This window comes from Schistocerca americana, chromosome 1 (assembly GCF_021461395.2).
Source record: "Schistocerca americana isolate TAMUIC-IGC-003095 chromosome 1, iqSchAmer2.1, whole genome shotgun sequence".
NCBI lineage: Eukaryota > Metazoa > Arthropoda > Insecta > Orthoptera > Acrididae > Schistocerca > Schistocerca americana.
In genome coordinates, this window is record NC_060119.1 from 877,657,587 (window position 1) to 877,678,465 (window position 20,879).

Genomic DNA, 20,879 nt, shown 5'->3' on the forward strand with positions numbered 1-20,879 from the left:
AACAGTGCTTTGAAACTGGTTAGTTGCGACAGTGCTAAGGATTACTATAACAGTACAATTCTAACGGGGCCGATTTCGTGAATGCAAGGGTAGCGACGCTGCGTCGTAAATTTGAGGTCCACGGTTCGAGATCCAGCTCAGTTATACGTGTCAATTTTAAACATGCCTCAATTACGTGAACAGTTGATAGCTGCAGGATGGGAGTATAAGTTCACCGACGGCAAAGAAAACTGTACATCAATGAATAATCTACAAATACATAGATAGCTGAACTTTATAACAAGCTCTCCGATGCCAATCAATTAAAAAATTATAAGTAGTTCAGGATAACGGTTTCCAAATGCCACACCCCTGTCAGTACATAAGCACTGTTCGTGCCTAACAAAGGGCAAGCGTAGAAGACGTGTCACAAAATTCCACAATCACCTATGATTTGTAATTCTTACTGTATCATTAAATCCTGCGCTGTCAAGCAACATGACGAAGGACGAACAATAACATATTTTTTCACCTTTTTGTAGCTCCCAGTCCATTCTAATTAGTACGCGTGTGCATCACCTGTATTGCAGATATAGCTGATATTGCAGGTATACCTGACACAAATTTCGTAAGTGAATTCCGTCAAAGACTCTAAAGCACCACAGTTACGCCAAATATCGTATTATATTTCTGGTGTCGAACATACAGGTCAAAGCTACATCTGATCAGCTATTTTACGATTCATATCAGGTGCCCTGTGTTGTAACAGATAGCGTGAAAGGCTTAAGATATTTTTATACCCGGCAGAGGAGTAAATTATGCGACAAGCAGAAGCCTAAAACGGGGCCATCGAAGGAAAGTTATTGAAAACATGTATTTTCTAACAGAAAATTAAAAAAAAAACATGAACCAGCAATTGTTTTTACTATTAGTTACTCAAAACAGAGCCGCTACTTGTTTCGATAGGAAAGGTTCACCTTCAAGTGATTCTATATGTTTTATTTTGGGTCTTTTGCTTTTCATTTGAGAAATGGGGAAGCTATTCGTAAGCTGATGATAGTATGGTTAGAAGTTGAGTTACAACATTGCTACACTCCAAAACACATAGGAGTGTCGCTGGACAGATCTCTTACTTTCAAGAGACACTGCATGAATTGCAAGTTTAAAGCTTCCACCAGGGGCAATCTGTTAAAACAATTAGCTGGGTCACATAGCGGCAATCAACGTGAAACCATCCGAACCTCTGCAGTTGCATTAGCCTATTCAGCACCAGAATATGCTTGTCCTGTTTGGTATAATTCATCACATGCCAAGCAGGTACATGTACTCTCAACGACACGTGCAGAATTATAGGAGGTTGTTTGAAATCTACTTCTGTCGAATGGACACCTTGCAGGAATAGCACCACCTCTCAGCTGAGGAGAAATTGCGGCGAATAAGAAACGAACAAGAACAAACCCATCCCTGTATAGGCATAAACCGCGTTCGCAGCGATTAAAGCCAAGCAAGAGTTTCTTTAGAACATCAAAGCTACATACTACCGCTGTCGAAAATTCCAAGATGCAACTTTTGAGGGTTAAGACATCCCTTCGCTCTGGTTGGAAAAGCTGCCTCAAGGACATGACGAGGAATGGATGACATGGTTCAAATGGCTCTGAGCACTATGGGACTTAACATCTGAGGTCATCAGTCCCCTAGAACTTAGAACTACTTAAACCTAACTAACCTAAGGACATCACACACATCCATGCCCGAGGCAGGATTCGAACCTGCGACCGTAGCGGTCTCGCGGTTCCAGACTGTAGCGCCTAGAACCGCACGGCCACCCCGGCCGGCGAGGGCTAGCGAGTGCAGACGTGTTAACAAGAACTCTTGTGAACCGGTTATTAGCAGTGCTAGTATGGGTATGCACACCTCCAGCCTGCCTAGAACCGCACGGCCACCCCGGCCGGCGAGGGCTAGTGAGTGCAGACGTGTTAACAAGAACTGTTGTGAACCGGTTATTAGCAGTGATAGTATGGGTATGCACACCTCCAGCCTGTCTTCCACTCACGCCACAGCATCGACGTGCACGGCTTGACTGGTGCCGTCAAAGGATCACGAACGACGTAGACCTGGTGAGCGCTGTCTCGTAGAGTGCATTCGTCTTCACCCCAGGCCTTATGGTGTGCGATGTGACAAGCTACAGCACTGTTCACCTTTCTGTTCTGTTTCTGGAAGGGACGCTAATCAGCGCTCGGTACGTGCAGGAAGTTATTAGGTCCTCTCCCTTATCGTTCTTGGAATACGAAGGCGATGTGTTGTTCCAACAGGATAATGCTCGTCCACACACTGCCCGAGAAACTCAACGTGTTCTCCAAGATGTGCAACAACTTCCCTACCAGCACGATCTCCGGACTTCCAATGAGGTTGTGGGATATGACAGAAGGCAAAGTGACTCTTGCGACTCAACTAACATCTCTTACAGAACTATGTCAACAAATCGAGCAGGTGTGGCATAACGTATCCCAGGACAGTATCGATTGGATGCCAGAGTCAGCGGCTGCATTGCCGCCCGTAGAGGTTACACCACATTCTAATATGGGTATTTCAGCATTGGTCGACACCTCGTACCTCAAAACCGCTTGTGGTATTGATCTGTAAAATGTAATCATTTCATGTACTCCACATGCACTGTTGCGAGAATAAATCTGAGTGAATTGGAAACTTCTAAAAGCCTGTACTGTCTTTTTCCGGCAGTGTACGTATTTGGATAACTGCATGAGACTCTCGTCAGAAAATCGTCTCTAAGGTGCTACATAAGTTTATCGTAGATTACGGCTATCACGTTTTCAAACATTCGATTCAGACTAGAGTGCTAAATTCTATAAAGTTGGCGTCTCAGTCTACAATTACACAAATAGTACTGTATCTGTTGTGAGCTTCATATGTCGAAAATAGTCATGTTGAAAACTGGCATTTTCTCAGTGGAAATATGGGTAGAGAAAAAGTCAAATGCATCTTTAATATCCACACACGCATCATCATCCATCACGAAACTCTGGACCCTACCACAGAAATTAACTGCCAGAGCGGATGTCAGAGAGTTATTAATATGGAGTTTCAGAATCACTGCAGTTTCACGAACTCGTTTTCACTTAGAGCGGTGTTGTTGTTGTTGTTGTGGTCTTCAGTCCTGAGACTGGTTTGATGCAGCTCCCTATGCTACTCTATCCTGTGCAAGCTTCTTTATCTCCCAGTACCTACTGGAGCCTACATCCTTGTATCTGTTTAGTGTATTCATCTCTTGGTCTCCCTCTATGATTTTTATCCTCCACGCTGCCCTCCAATACTAAATTGGTGATTCCTTGATGCCTCAGAACATGTCCTACCAACCGGTCCCTTCTTCTTGTCAAGTTGTGCCACAAACTCCTCTTCCTCCCAATTCTATTCAATACCTATTCATTAGTTATGTGATCTACCCATCTAATCTTCAGCATTCTTCTGTAGCACCACATTTGGAAAGCTTCTATTCTCTTCTTGTCTAAACTATTTATCGTCCATGTTTCACTTCCATGCATGGCTACACTCCATACAAATACTTTCAGAAACGACTTCCTGACACTTAAATCTATACTCGATGTTAACAAATTTCTCTTCTTCAGTAACGCTTTCCTTGCCATTGCCAGTCTACATTTTATATCCTCTCCACTTTGACCATAATCAGCTATTTTGCTCCCCAAATAGTAAAACTCATCTACTACTTTAAGTGTTTCAATTCCTAATCTAATTCCCTCAGCATCACCCGACTTAATTCGAGTACATTCCATTATCCTCGTTTTGCTTTTGTTGATGTTCATCTTATATCCTCCTTTCCAGACACTATCCATTCCGTTCAGCTGCTCTTCCAAGTCCTTTGGTGTCTCCGACAGAATTACAATGTCATCGACGAACCTCAAAGTTTTTATTTCTTCTCCATGGATTTTAATACCTACTCCGAATTTTTCTTTTGTTTCCTCCACTGCTTATTAAACATTATCAGGCACATGTGATACGCATGGACCCTCGTGAGACCGTGTTGATTTGAGTCAGTCGCTGGCACAACGCGTCGATGACAGGACGAGCTGAGTGAGCTGAAGGCACGCAAGTGGAAGAGTGGGCAAACCCCACACTCTGGCCAGAAGTCACGCCGCGCAGCCAGGTGAAGGAACGCTTAATGACTTCACATCGACTCACCGGGGACGACACTGAGGTGCGACAGCGGGTGTACTCGCAGAACCTCCAGTACGTCACTAGCAACAATAAATATGAAAGTCGTACTCATACAGAAAAAAAGGTCAGCGTATATAACTGAAGGTCACATGTTAATAAAACTAGTGTAGCCTATGATAGCGCTCTGTCACAGCATGACTCCTATACTTTTATTTAATTTACTGAGCTGTATATTATGTGTTTGCAAAGAGACAGAAAGAACTTGGAAGCTAACGAAACACGAAAGAGATGGGTGGTATACTTTCTGACTTACGGAGTTGCTTGAGGAAGAGACATATAACACGAATTTCTTTTATTTCCGCCAATGATCATGAAACTTTTGGTCCTTAGACCTAAAGAAATTCATTCTACACGACCTGGATAATTGTTTTAATCCGCGACCAATCGCAGCATCGGTGAAATATAGTGTCTCACGTGCGTTCCGTATCGCGACCATCGAACAACCCGCTCACATGTAATCGATAGTTTTAAACCTGAATTGGAAAATGATACTTGTAATGAACCCGCGACGGTTACAGGCTCATTCTGGCGTTATACCCTTCATGTCATTTCGAGGCGGATGGCCTTATGCGGTTTTGGCGTACCATACATCTACTTAATTTAGTTTCATCATATTCAGGCCAATAATACATACCTCAAAACTCGATGGAATCGAAAAACCCTATATCGATGAACCTAATATGATAAAAAAATACAGCCCAGCTACTTTGACCCTCAGAATGAGAAGCTGCACAGAAAGTAACGACTTTGACGCAACTCTCCCTTTTATCAACGCTTAATACAATTTTATTTTAGTTTCTGTATCCTTGTCGCTTTGACTTAGTAACAAAGTTGTCACACGAATATTTTCTTTTTAATATGGTGACTAACTGTACTTGGTTGTTTTTTTACGTTTCTGTTTCACGAATGGATCACGTCACGTAGCGTTCTTTTACGTCTCGTCACTGTCGAGATCATTAAGATGGAACATTACACACACACACACACACACACACACACACACACAGAGAGAGAGAGAGAGAGAGAGAGAGAGAGAGAGAGAGAGAGTGGCCCAGGGGGTTAGCTCTGAGCGTCCTCTGGAACCATGTTCGTCCGACTAATTGTTGGAGGGCAGTGACCCCAAAATTGTATCACAGACAGTCCCTTTAACTGTACAGAGATATCACTAAACCCGCCCAAAAAGATGTAAACAACCATGTATGAGCAGCGCCTATTAGACGGAGGGGGGTTCGGCAGCCGATCAGTACCAGTCATTCCATCAAAGAGCAGGTACACGGCTCGTGTTGCCTGTAGTTCAACCATGCCTAGACGGTCAATGCCGCGGTTAGATCACGCCCGCATTGTTCCTTTGTGCCAGGAAGGGCTTTCAACCAGGGAAGTGTCCAGGCGTCTCGGAGTGAACCAAAGCGATGTTGTTCGGACATGGAGGAGATGCAGATAGACATGAACTGTCGATGGAATGCCTCACTCAGGTCACCTAGGGCTACTACTGCAGTGGATGACCGCTACCTACGGATTATGGCTCGGAGGAACCTTGACCGCAACGCCACCATGTTGAATAATGCTTTTCGTGCAGCCACATGACGTCATGTTACGACTCAAACTGTGCGCAATAGGCTGCATGATGCGCAATTTCACTCCCGACGTCCATAGCGAGGTCCATCTTTGCAACCACGACACCATGCAGCACGGTACAGATGGTCCAACAACATGCCGAATGGACCGCTCATGACTGGCATCACGTTCTCTTCACCGATGAGTGTCGCATTATGCCTTCAACCAGCCAATCGTCGGAGACGTGTTTGGAGGCAACCCGGTCAGGCTGAACGCCTTAAAAACACTGTCCAGCGAGTGCAGCAAAGTGGAGGTACCCTGCTGTTTTGGGGTGCCATTATGTGGAGCCGACGTACGCCGCTGGTGGTCATGGAAGGCGCCGTAACGGCTGTACGACATGTGAATGTCATCCTCCGACCGATAATGCAACCTTAACGGTAGCATATTGAAGAGTGACGAGGCATTCGTCTTCATTGACGACAGTTCGCGTCCCCACCGTGCACATATTGTGAATGACTTCCTTCAGGATAATGACATCGCTCGACTAGAGTGGCCAGCATGTTCTCCAGACATGAACCCTATCGAACATGCCTAGGGTAGATTGAAAAGTGCTGTTTATAGACGACGTGGCCCACCAACCACTCTGAGAGATCTACGCCGAATCGCCGTTGAGGAGTGGGACAATCTGGATCAAAAGTGCCTTGATGAACTTGTGTATAGTATGCCAGGACGAAAACAGGCACACATCAATGCAAGAGGACGTGCTACTGTGTAGGTGTGTACAGCAATCTGGACCACCACCTCTTAAGGTCTCGCTGTATGGTGGTACAACATGCAATGTGTGGTCTTCATGAGGAATAAAAAGGGCGGAAATGATGTTTAGGTTGATCTCTACTCCAATTTTCTTTACAGGTTCCGGGACACTCGGAACCGAGGTGATGCAGATTTTTTTATGTGTGTAATATTCACTCAAGTACTAAAAATCGCTTTTTACTTCCACAGAGCAGATGAACGTCGTAAATTTAACTCGTGTGGAATACGATGCACTGACACCGCCGTTCTCGCCGACAGAAACGTATCGTTATGTCGACTGTACCAGCTGGCAAGAGAATACAGGTGTTGCTTCTTCCCACTCCTCGCCAGTTACGATTATCTGTAACCAGTATAAACATTTTGAGTACGTCAACTTTATCGTGGGTTATCAATTTCAATACTTGTTTGCAGCAATTTGCATTCACTAGTCATTATTCCAAACGCATATTCTGTCTCTGTCGAGTCTTACAAAGATGTAGTTTGCTTTGATCCGATTTCTGACAGTAGGAATGATCTTACAACGTAAGTCTTCAGATCAGCTGCCTCGCGACTGACGCTGCTGGCCGCGTGTCGGATGTTAGACGGCTGCAGAGGACGAGCTTTATAGGTCGGCCTTAATCGTACGACCATACGGACAACCTGTCAGTCGGACGAATACGGCCCCAGTGGATATCCAGGCTGGGACACTGGGCTCGTTATATGAAGAAGCGGTTTCAACTTGTCGATTTAGTTTTCCGTGTGTTCTTTAAACAGATTAACGCGAATACTGAGATGACTCCTTTGGATTGGATGTGTCCGATATCCATAGTTTTTGAGGTTATGCTCTTTGTTTAATATGAATATTAAATCTTAATTTTCCTTCCTTCCTTTAGGAATAAACAATGCAAGACTCGCAAATTGTTGCTGCACAGAGCTACTCTGCAAGAGACACTAACTGACGTTTATTAAAATAATTTCCAAGTCGTAGCGGGGGATGGATCATCTTTAGCGGAGCCTTTCAAAACGCTGAAGGAAAAGACGAGCGGCCGACATCTCAGTCAGTCTGAAGGAGCATGGGAGGGCGATCAGAGTTTAATGTTTCGACGTCGGTTTCACTGTGTGTCCAATAAGGCTGTTTTGAAATTTGTCTGTTCAAATGGTTCAAATGGCTCTGAGCACTATGCGACTTAACTTCTGAGGTCATCAGTCGCCTAGAACTTAGAACTAATTAAACCTAACTAACCTAAGGACATCACACACATCCATGCCCGAGGCAGGATTCGAACCTGCGACCGTAGCAGTCGCTCGGCTCCAGACTGTAGCGCCTAGAACAGCACGGCCACTCCGGCCGGCGAAATTTGTCTGTGTTTCGCAATGTTCCAACGACTACTGGCGTGTAACACACCTTCTCATAAAGATTACGTTTGGAATGACAGTACCGCTCATTTTTTTTCAGTTTTTGCTAACAATTCAACTACTGATGATTAGGTGATACTGATCGATCTTGTTCCGTAGGGTGTTGAAGCCAAAGAACCTTCTAGCGGCGGTACTAGTAGATTCATGTGGACGGTAACAGAATTGGAAATGTAAACTACGGAAAAATGAAGGAACTAAAATCGATAATATTATAAAAATTTCACCATAAGATGGTAAACTTCACCTACATTTGCAATCACACTTGGTAAGTTTCTTCTGAGTTTGCTTCGCCTTCCATTGCTCCTATCTGTGTAATCTGTAATTATTCTTCTTCAGGTGCTTAGGGGATAAAAAAGACTACAAAGAGTTTGATCTCCAGTCGGTCCTAGGATTTTTTCTGTAACTTATCACTTCTCTCACGTCTGACAATGATTTGTTAATGTGAAAAATGCCAAACTGTACCTTGGTTCGGATTCCAGGTTAAACTGTAGGTCAACCTCTAAGCAACTGGGTCAGTCAGTTCAAAGGTCAAACCACCTCCAACAGGATCATATCTAGTAAAGCATTTCCATGTTCAAGCCAACCGTCACTAACTTAATCTTTAGATTCCATAAAAACATATCACCCAGGAGTTTAAATAAAAAAAACACACCTGAAGATGGACTCTAAAAGCAATTACTAAAATAACAAAATTATAACAATTTGTGCCTGACGGCTTACTTCGTATGCTTGTGGTCTCTCGTTACAATAATAGGAAAAACGAGAAATACTTGCGACTTACGAGGGGCATCTCGTACGTGACTGCCTATAAACAAGACGCCATGAAATATTCGGGGAACCTCTCCAAGTTGTCCGTCTCGGAAGATGCGCAGTCAGCGCGACGGATTGATAATCGAACGGGCCCGGTTTCGACTCCCGGTCGGTTGGATAATTTTTCCACTCGGGGAATGGGTGTTGTCCACAGGTTCTTATCGTCATAGCTATTGAGATGACTGTATGGGCACGTCGCGAAAGCTAATAAGTTAAAAAGGAAAAACTCTCCGAATTATGAAAGTGTGTCAATAATGGGACCGGTAACAGAGGTTATAGCTGTCGCTGGCCCACTAATTCAATGAAAATTAGTACACAAGGAAAAGGGACGAGTCCGCTGGTGCAGTAAGAAAAGTGTCGGCAGGTGGTAAACAACAATGGTGAGCGCGTCTCCGGGTCGCTGTGGCACTTATGAGGCGTAGTCGTTGCGCAACACGAGCTGCGTGAGCAGAATCACAACGCGGCAGCGGCCGAACACATGCACCGCGCGACTCGCGTCTCATTAAGCGCCATCTGCCTTCCACAGATTCCCCACTGGTCTCATTCTCCACTCATATTCTCTTCTACAAGTGTTTTCCCACACGTCCCGCATTGCACTCTCCGCGCATCGCTGCTAGTAAGTCGACGAGCTGCCTTCTTGGGACTACAGTCAGTACCAAACGGCTTACAGCGTTCTTCCCTTCGTCTACAGAAATACTCGTACTTGCGACACTGTATAAATAAATAGCGTATCCACGTAACATAAACGCCCAACATATTTCATAAACTGATTTAGATACTGAAACAAATTTTTAAGTGATATTATGGACAATGGCGAAAGTTTTTCAGCGAGGTTATTAGTTTCTTTTTTTATCTATTTATCTATTGAGAACTGTATTAGCTATGGGTTTGTTTTAAATATAATGTTGTTCTTTCTTTCATAAACTTCGGTCGTACATGATAATAATAGCATAAAGAAGAAAAGGATGAACATAAAATTCACAGATTGAGTATTATTCCGTCTGATATTTTAAATCATTTACCAGTTTTAACGATCAATTACCTCGAGTCTAAATATAATAACTGTGATGATTTGAAGAGCCATCAGCTCCTTTTCAAATAACAACGAATTAATTTTCATGAGACATTATCTCGTCTTGCAAAGTGATAATGACGTTAAACGACTTCTCTTATGCGAACGTTGTTTAAAAGTTTTGATAGTCGGTGTACACACAAATTCAATAAGTTTTACTGGTTGTCATATTGTGTAAATAATATTTATTGTGAGTTTTGGATGTGGGGTTATAAAGATAGAAAGGGTACAATACTGAATAGCAAGCTAAATTCTGCCAGTCTTTTCCATCCAGGAGCGTGGGATGTCTCAGCCCTCCATAGTTGCAGCCTGGCTTCTTCATCAGTGGTTGTTAGGCTCTACGATGTTCTGAGGGAACTTTTCCTTGACCTTAGTCGTTGTGGGTAGGGTTGTTGCCCATGTATGCGATTCGTTTTTTTTTTTTTTCTGCTCCAGTTTCGTTCTTTCCCAGTTTGCTGCTATTAGTTCGGACAGGAGGTGGTGCAATACCTACAAGGTGGTAGAGCCCCTCGACTGGAGTTGACTTGAAGCAGCCTGTTATAATTCTGCATGTATCGTTTCGGGCAATATCCACCTGTTTGGCATGTGTTGACTTATGCCAAACAGGACAGGCATACACTGCAGCTGAGTTGCATTATGCCATTGCAGAAGATCAGATGGTTTCAGCTTGGCTGCCACTGTAATCCTGTCAGTTTTCTCTGTAGGTTGATCCTCGAATCGATGTTGGTGCTTAGGGTTGTCTGAGCGTACAAGAAGCTCCTGCAGTTGGGGACTATGTGTTGGTCGGTAGCATATATATAGAAGAGAACTGCGGCCAACAAACTTCTCTGGTGAAGGCCATTTTTCTGTAGCCTCCATCGGCTGGGCTGTCCTTGGAGGTCAACGAAGAATCTACGGTTCTGCAGAAGATTGGCGATGAGCCTGATGTCCTTGGTTAGGTTGTACAGCTTGTTTAATAGTAACTGGTGGCTGACGGTGTCGTACACTGCTGTCATATCCACGAATACCACTCCTGTCACCTTACGGGCTTCAAAGTCATCTTCTATGAACTGTGTAATTGCCCTCTGCAGCTTTTACCTGGGCGTAATCCAGCTTGCTGAGGTATAAGCAAAGGATCAATAACATGTGAGAGACGGTTTAAAATCATTCTCTCTACCAGTTTGTAATAGGATAATACGGATAGGGAAGAAAGAAGAGAAGGTAAGGAGTCATTAATGACAGAACGAACCCTCAGATTGAGGAAGTAAATCGGTTGCGTCCTTTTCAAAGCAACCATTCCTGCATCTGCCTTAAGCCGGCCGGGGTGGCCGAGCGGTTCTAGGCGCTACAGCCTGGAACCGCGCGACCGCTACGGTCGCAGGTTCAAATCCTGCCTCTGGCATGGATGTGTGTGATGTCCTTAGGTTAATTAGGTTTAAGTAGTTCTAGGGGACTGATGACTTCAGATGTTAAGTCCCATAGTGCTCAGAGCCATTTGAGCCATCTGCCTTTAAAAAATTAGGGAATCTTTCAAAATCTAAATCTGGATGGGCTACAGAACGGGGATTTGAACTGTCCTTCCGAATGCGAGTCCACATGGTATAATAAAAAATTCGCAGCTCGGCTAAAGTTCGATGACATTCACATTGCCCTCGTGACAGCATATGTAGTGTACTGCCCCGTAAGGCACAACGGTACTGACCGACCGGCGTGTCATGCTCTGCCGATGGCCGTCAATGGAGGCGATATGGAGGGACATGTGGTCCGCATACCGCTCTCCCATCCGTTGTCAGATTTCGTGACCACAGCCGTTACTTCTCAGTCAAGTAGCTCCTCAGCTGGCCTCCCAAGGGCTGAGTGCACCCAACCTGCCAACAGCGCCCGGGAGACCCGGACAGTTACCCACCCAAGTGCTATCCAGGCACTAAAGCGCTTAACTTCGGTGTTCTGACGCGAACCGGTGTTACCACTGCGACAAGGCCGCTGACACTGTGCATACTGACACACGCAAAAATATGCAGGGTGGTCCTAAAAAGTCTGAAAAGCTTGAAAGGGTGTTACAGATTTGGTTGTGCTGAGATACCTGTTACGAAAAAAAATCGATATGTTTCCGAGTTAATTATCATTGAAGTTAGCCAATCAGGCCGTTGTACGCGCCAATTCAAGCGGCCCGCCAGATTCAATTAGTGTCAGCTGTTCTCATGGCGTAGATGATTGCGCACGATGCTCAGCCTATGGCTCGGATTCGATCCTTGCTAATGTCCCGTGGCCAATTTTTGCATCGCTCTCTTATTCAGTTTAGTGAAATCAGAAGAACACGTTTGGTAACACCGTCACTGCTGGGGCCGCTCGAATTTGTGAGCGCAAGGGCCTCAGTGGCTAACTTCAATTCTAATTAATGGGAAACGTATCGAATAGTTTTCTTAACAGTTATTTGTCAGCACGACCTATCCTGCAACACCCTTACAAACTTTTCAAAAAAAATGTTCAAATGTGTGTGAAATCTTATGGGACTTAACTGCTAAGATCATCAGTCCCTAAGCTTACACACTACTTAACCTAAATTATCCTAAGGACAAACACTCACACCCATGCCCGAGGGAGGACTCGAACCTCCGCCGGGACCAGCCACACAGTCCATGACTGCAGCGCCCCAGACCGCTCGGCTAATCCCGCGCGGCTACACAAACTTTTCAGACTGTTTCTGACCACCTTGTATAGGACTCTTTCCCACTCATGTACGTCTTTGGGCGATGAGGCTGAAGAATAGTCATTAACGTTACACAATTCAGTACATACACATTACAGGGAATCACTTTAAGGAAACGCTTCCTCTTTGTCAAAATGCAGATATATTTTTTCTTCTCTATGTTACAACTAGACATATATTTATATCAAGACGCAGATATTTCCACACATTAACACTATGACATCTGAATTCATGTAAATCACCTACGCTATAAATAAAGTGTACACCCGCAGCTCTAGCAAGAAAAAAAGTTTTTGAAGAAAACTGACGATTTCCTTTCGGCTTTGTTGAGAAGAAATAGAAAATTGAATAAATGATTAATTTTGTCACTTACACAGTATACCTTCTACACGTGATGTGGTAGTAACTATAACTTTTCTCCCCTGATTGACGCCGCTAAGTACAGAATCTCTTATAAATCACGCGGATAACGGTACAGCATTCCTTTTACATTTCAACAACAGACATTGAACAAAGGAGTAGCTGTACTTCAGACACTTTGGGTTGTCATGCCACAGGTGGGAAAGTGCGTGGTGGACCGGTCAGTCGTCGTATGCACGGGCTTTTGGCGGTGGCAAACCTTTGGAGAGCGAACGGTGTGACGGCGCGGCGCGGCGGCCCGCAGCTTCCTTCCTGCCGGCGACGTCACCGGCCGCAACGGCCGTCCGCGAGCCAGCCGGCCGTGCACTGCGCTGACGCCGAGCATATGTCCCATAACCTCACTGGACAAAATATCAGCAGCCCTTACGACAGCACAATGGTCGCTCTGGAGTTCTGTCGGTGGTGTAGTACTCGTACCACGCGGTCATGTGGCCCTTCACCGATGACGTAAGTAATGACAGTGAAGTGGTGCATGTGCTAGTTTCTTATAAGGAATCAGCACAGCGACGTAAAGACGTAACAGAAGGGAAGAAAGGAGATATCGTCTTTGGCCGTCCCCATAACCATGCTCTGAATAAAGGTCCCCAGTTTGGAGGACTGTCCAACGTGTCTACGTCGAATGGCGTGCATCTGCATTAAACGTCGTCACCGGTGACAAATGGACGTGGGATGCCTGAAACAGTACGATGAACAAGGGCTGAAAAATAAACCCTTTCTCCTACGCATTCTTCCTCCGTAGGAAAATAGTTTCATATGGCGACAATGTCAATTTTTATGGATTTACGCCATCCAGTTTCATTAATGTGACCACCTCTCAAAAACCTTTTGCAGCGCAGACCACTACGAGACATGGAGGAAGAGAATCACTGAGGTTCTGGTAGATACCGACAGGGACGTGGAGCTATGCAGACTCCAGTGACATGTCCAGATACGCTAGGTTCCTCGGTTGAGGATCCTGGGCTCGAAGATCCCAATCGAGGCGGTCCCACAGATTATCGACTGAGTTTAAATTCGTAGAATCTGGTGGCCAGGAGAGTAATGCAAACTCATCCCGGTGCTCTTTCAGCCATGCAACTACTCCGCGAACTGTGTGACACTGCTGGTAGATACCTCATGCCGATGGAAAAAAACCTGCATGCACGGGTGAACATGGTCCTCAAAGACAGATGCACACTTGTGTTGATTCATTGGGTCTTCCAGAATGGTGAGACCACACAGGGAATGCCACGAAAACATTCCTGAGACCATAACGCTCCTTCTTCCGGTTTCGATCCTTCCGACGATTGTTGCAGGACCGTACACGTCGACGGCCGTCTATCCGATGGGGCATAAAACGGGATTCACCTGAAAAGACCATTTGTCACCACTCGGTGGACGTCCAATTCCGGTATTGGCGCGCAAATTTCAGCCATCGTCGCCGAGGAATAGCAGTCAGCATGGGTGCATCAGCCAGGCGACTGCTGCGGAGAGCCATAAGCAGCAACGTTCGTTTAACTACCGTTATACCTGCGGCCGTCGTTCACCCTTGTCATCTTCGACCTGTGGTGCACGTGAGTTGCCTCGGTGCCGGCTGTGGACACCACCATTTTGCCATGCACGCTCTACTGTTACCACGGACACACGAAGCCGTTTCGGAAATACTTCCATCCTCGGCTCGGAAGCCCTTTTGGGCGTCTGGTAAATCGCTCTGTTGTCGCATTAGATAACGTCTTTTCTGATTTACGCCCCCCCCCCCCCCCCCCGCGCTTCCCGCTTTATATACCCTCGACTGCTAGTGCTACCACCTGACGTGTGTGAGTGGTTACTGCACGTTGACGTCGAAGATAAGTGGTGATCACATTAATGTGACTGGGCCGTGTAGAAACGCAGGAGGAAGATATGGATCGCTGAAAATTGGAGTCTGTTAACAGAGCGAACGAGCATCAACGAATGGGAATTTCCTCTGGTATAAACATTAGCCGAGCAACAGCGACACCATTCGGTAGTACTCGGTTCGCATTCTCAGATGTTCGCTAGTATTCCGCTGGTCGTCGGTCTTTCGGCGAACTTTCAAAAGAAGCTCGCGTCTTCTGCGCTTTGGCGCTAGCAGCACAGAAAGCATTCGTCTGCCGTTTAGCGAGTGAAATCTTATTGTTGCCGTCAGTAGCATGGGCGTACCACAGCACAAATGCCATATCACAAGAAATATGACTAGTAGAACATTTCCGTAGCATTCAAATGCCCCAGTGCGGATGTGAGAAATACGATAAATTTATTAGATGCTTCCACCAGACGGGAAAGGAGTGAATATTCACAATAATTTTATTTATTTTTATTGAAATGCAACGACACAATAAATTTCCTTGAAGTAAGCAAGTATGAACGTATATCTATTACGCTGATCAAAATTAAAAATATACAAGAGATCTGATCATTCTTGTTTTACGTTATGTGTAGCTGTAATCATATATCTGACGTGTAACTGTTAACACGTTCACTGCCATCGGCGCACCAGCGCGTCCGGCCGATACTAGTGCATATGCCGTCGACGCGCCTGCGCGGCGAGACACTCAGCTGTTTCTCAGCGCCACAGTTTAGTCGGGCACAGCCATTCGGTGTGGTTCATTGCGCAGGCACTCTAAGAACGTATTGTTTTCAATTTTTGCGGGTGCGGTTCGTGTGTTTTCCCTACAGTTTTTCTCTGTTGTGGGACTGAAAATGGAAGACAATCGTGACACGGCGGGCCCTTCAGAACCTAAGAAACGTAAAACACAGGACACAAGAAACGTACAAAAACTAACGGATGCGGAATTATTACGAATATTAGAAGAAAGCGATTCGGAAACGGAACTGGCCAGTGAGGAGGACGGCGTGGAATCCAGTGAAGAGTCTGACGGAGCCGGGTTTGTTTTAGATGAGACTGTAGAAATGGCTGTGAATCCTAGCGACAGGGAAATGGCAGAAGGAGTGGTAACAAGAGATAACGCAGCTGATACAACTGTTGCGTGGGAAAGAGAGCCAGTTGGAATGATAAATTGCCCATTTATAAAAAATGAGGGACTGCTTATTCAACCGACGGAAAACACTCCCTTAGATTATTTTCGTCTTTTGCTGACGGACGAATTTCTATTGACAGTTGTAGACGAAACAAATCGAAACGCGATTGAATTATTCCTTTCTGCGGGAACCAAAGGACAATCACGAATAAACTGTTGGAAAGATGTGACTGTTGGCGAATTGTTAGTGTTCTTGGGAGTTTTCCTGCACATGGGAAATGTAAAGATGAGGAATTTGCAGGACTATTGGAAAAAGGACGCTTTATTCAACGTGAAAGGAATTGCCGATAGTATTTCACGAAATCGTTTTCTGCTAATACTACGTGCATTACACTTTTCTGAAAATCCAAAACAGGGCAAACCAACACCATCCGACAGGTTGTATAAAATACGTCCCGTTATCAATTTTTTCAATGAAAGGATGTGCCAAGTTTACTACCCTGGACGGGAACTGTCTCTGGACGAATCAATGATCCTTTGGCGTGGACGATTACTTTTCCGCCAATACATCAAAAACAAAAAGCACAAATATGGCATAAAGCTATATATTTTGACAACTCCCACTGGAATGGTCCTAAAATTCGCGGTATACACTGGCATGCTGGACGATTTAGGAGGAAGAGGCCATGCGCAAAAAATTGTTCTTCATTTACTAGATGAAAAGTTGAATGCTGGTCACCATGTGTACATGGACAATTACTATAACAGCTTCGCATTGGCAAAGCTGCTCCTGGATAAGAAGACCCACTGCACGGGAACTCTGAGGGCGAATAGGAAGGATACACCCAAGGAAATACAGGAAGCAAAACTACGAAAAGGTGAAGCCGTTGCCAGATTTGCGGAAGGAGTTATGATAGGTAAGTGGCGTGATAAGAGGGAGGTTTGCTACATTTCTAATGCATTTACAAATGAAATGGTTGAGGTTGAAACCAAAAGAAAGGAGAAGAAATCTAAGCCCTTGGCCATTGTAAACTACAATAAATTTATGGCGGGAGTTGATCGGCACGATCAGATGTTATCATATTACCTCTCGGAACGCAAAACCATACGCTGGTACAAGAAACTTTTTATCCACGTTGTGGAAATGATACTGACAAACGCACATGCCCTACACAATAAATATTGTGGCACAAAAATGCCCCTCCAAGAATTTAGACTCAGTATTATAAGAGCACTATTGCCACGAAAGCAGGTAGAACGGCCAGTCCGAAATCCCCAACATGTTGTGGTAAAACGAGAATCAAATGGAAAATCAAAAACACCGCGAAAAAAGTGCAGATCATGCGCCAGCCGTGGACAACGAACAGACACGATTTACGAGTGCCTAGATTGCCCAAATAAAGCAGGATATTGTTTGAATTGTTGTGTTATTCACCACCTCTAAAGGCAGATAGCACTTTCGTTGCTCATTTATTTTTCGACAGTTATGTGTCGGTACTATTCGTAAACTTTGTATTTATTTTATTTGTTTGAGAGTGTAATGGATAAAGCTCTAGATTGTATTTTTCTTAGATTTGACATACATTTTATTTCAGAAGTTTCTTCGAGATCTTGTGTTTGTATTTGAATGTTTCTACTATATTTTTTGTCCAATAAATATGTCGTTTGTCAGTAGGATGTTTCGTTTCATTTATGAATATAAAATGAAATTGTAGTAACCTAAACTGTCACACTAACCAGGAACAATACACTAGACGCATTGGCGCGTCCACGGCCACCCGCTACAGAATATGGCCTGATATGCCACTGACGCCTTAGTGCGCCCCAAAACAACTTTGATTCACGAGAGTAAATTTGATTGTGTACTTATAAAATAAATACATGTTATATTACTTTTAGCAATATATTTTCAGATTCTATTAAGAAAAATATTGGTTACGTGGCAAAGCAAGGCCAATTACAGTGGCAGTGAACGTGTTAATTTAGAGGTCTTTGCTGTAATAAGCTAACAAATGAAAATCGTTTTCCCACAATCACGCTACATCTCCTCTAACAAACTTTACTGAAGATTTTATTAAGTAGCTCATGTAACAGAGTGTATCCATATTCATCCTTTATTGTCATTACTTTCTTTATATGTACTTTAACATAATCCCAGAACTGCGCGGCATACGTCATTGCTGACATCAGAAACTATTTCAGATATTGGAGCTATTCACAAGCTAAACAGTTTCACCGTAAATGTCCCCGGTTGCTAATAACCAGAGTATAAATGTTAGCTTTCCTTCAGCTATCGTTGTTTGTCCGCTTCAAATTTACCCCTCAATTGTGCAGAGAAAAAAGTGAAATGCGTCAACCGAGATATTTGCGAAGTTTTGCTTACTTCGTCTAATCAACGCTCTCGCGATAAAAATGAATCCCTCCTGAATATCAAAGTTTTGACGTGGCTATAACTAGTGTTGCATCGAGTGAAATGTGTGTAGCGATTATTAGCGCCAAAAACACTTTTCTATGGTTGACACGCTATGCTCGTTTTCTCGTGTTCTCAGCCATTCCCTCTAGAGTAACGCTTGTTCACGGATGCGAGCGAATGGTAATAACAGAGGCAAATTGTCTGCGACTGCTCGTTCGCTGTGTGTCCGTTTCCATTCGCTCCTGTACGCAGGAGGCTTTAGTGGGACCTGCTCGGTGAGCTCAGCTGGTAGAGACCTGCCGCTCAAAGATACAGATGCGACTTAGAAACCCTAAACGGTAAATTCTGAAATGTGGGACGAATAATTTCAACATGCTGTATTCTGCTGCAGAAGAATGAGATCTCAGACGCAACATAAGCAATAGGAGAGTTTCTCACTCGGTGAGGCAGAGTTCAGCTCCCGCCCTCTGGTCGAGTCCGCTTGGTCGATGCGCCATCAATAATGGGCACGTGCAGGCCTGGCCGGTCATTACCAATACTGTTCACGGAGGTGCGTGACGCGGCACAGTTTACGACAGAGGTAAACAAAAGCGGCGAGCCAGTTCCTTCCTCGGCGACGCACCTGGCACAATTCTCTCTGCCACACACGGTCATCGTATCGATCGGTCTCCAACGAAAGCCACGAGTAAACTTCCATTACGTGTGCTCCCTGTCCAGTTACATCACGCTGGTGATTCATCAAAAGGGCTCCTTGGGATTTCCAAGTTAAAATTTCAACTATCTCTCAACCGATTTTTGTTGTATATGAGAACAAGTTTTACTGTATTATCACACTGTAGGAAAAACAGCCTCAAGTAGCTGGTTACAGTTTTTCCTACAGCTAATTTACGAAATCGGCTGCAGTGTTCTTTAACCAAAATGGATTCACTGTACTAGTTTTCAATGCCACAAATGACGTTTTTTGAGCTGCCACGTCACATATTGTTTATTACACCAAATTAAAATGGGACTGGAAACAAGATAAACTGATTAAAAGTACCAGACACTCTTATCTAATATGGAATTGTCCAATGGATATCACGAGAGGCACACCCGACAGCACAAAATGAGGCAGCGAGTATCATGTTGTCAGTGGAGTAGCAGTAACAGCAGAGTGAGTCGCACATGGGCCATCAATGACTTCGAAGATGGATTGGTCACTGGATATCACCGGAGTAATAACTCGATCAGGGGATTTTCAGTCTCCTAAACTCGGACGCATGGATTGTTGGTGATACGATTGTGAGGTGGAAACACGAAGGAACAACCACGGCTAGGAAGACCCCATGTAAGGCCAAGGTAGACCCCATGTACTGACGGACACGGATCGTCGAGCATTGCGCAGATTGTTTATAAAAAATCGCAGGAAATCAGTGGAACGAATCATTCTTAAATTCCAAACTGCTACCAGCAGTCCACCTGACACATGATCGTGTGTAGGGAGTGAATAAGAATGGGATACAATTTTCGAGCATCTCCTCAGAAGCCACACTACTGTAGTTAATGCTAATCGAAATGGTATGAAGAGCAACACCATTGGACAATGGATGGCTGGAAACGAATGACTTGAAGTGACGAGTCACGCTATACTGTGTGGCAATCCGTTGGAAGGTTTGCCTTGGCGAATGCCTAGAGAACGTTATCTATTGTCGGATGTAGTGTCAAAAGCGAAGTTCGGATGAGGTGGTGTTACCGCACGCGCGTGTTTTTCGTGATTAGAGTGTGGTCTCCCTATTGCGCTTAAGAAAATGTTAAACGCGGAAGGATATGAATACATTTTACAGCATTATGTACTGCGCACAGAAGGGGACTAGATCGGAGACGGTGACGGTATTAGCATAACAATGCACCCTGTCATAAAGAAGCATATGTCACGCAGTGGTCTGTGGACTGAAACATGCCTGAAATTGACTAATTTACTCAAGAGTCCCACCCTGAACCCAATGAAACACATTTGAGATAAATTAGAGCATCGACTTGAAAGTATCCCAGAGTTAAAGCCTTCGTGAAGGCGGAGGATGAACTCACTCCGTATTATTGGCTGTTGACAGGTGTCCGGACACTTCTGATCAGACAGTGTGTATATGAAACTAATTATATTTTTGTCGGTGAAAGACTAACGCTCCATCGTATTATTTTGTGCTACAGCTTACAGTAAACTAGCAAACAAAGCTGCTACAGACATACCTGCAAAATAAGGTAGTGACTACTCTTAAATCTGACGTAGGGCTTTCTCAGTTTGACTGATGAAACGTACGACGTTACAGGAATAGAGTAGTGTGACTTGAATTTTCTGTGTATACCAATGGAGAGAGCTATGCCTAAATCATTAGCTGGACACAAAAACTGAAAACCAAACAATAGTTCATTTACATTTTTCTCAACACTTCTATAGGCTATTAGGTCTCGCCGAAACTGGAATTCCCAACGTTACCATCGTCCGTCACCATTCCGTGACTCTGCGCAGTA

General features: G+C 44.4%; 1 protein-coding gene and 1 pseudogene across 1 annotated transcript in view; both read right to left on the reverse strand.

The window, feature by feature from the left end:
- The window catches only part of LOC124614112 (protein piccolo-like), a 1,087,733-nt gene that overhangs the window by 961,113 nt on the left and 105,741 nt on the right, over positions 1-20,879 (reverse strand).
- Positions 11,723-11,841, reverse strand: LOC124556509 (annotated as a pseudogene).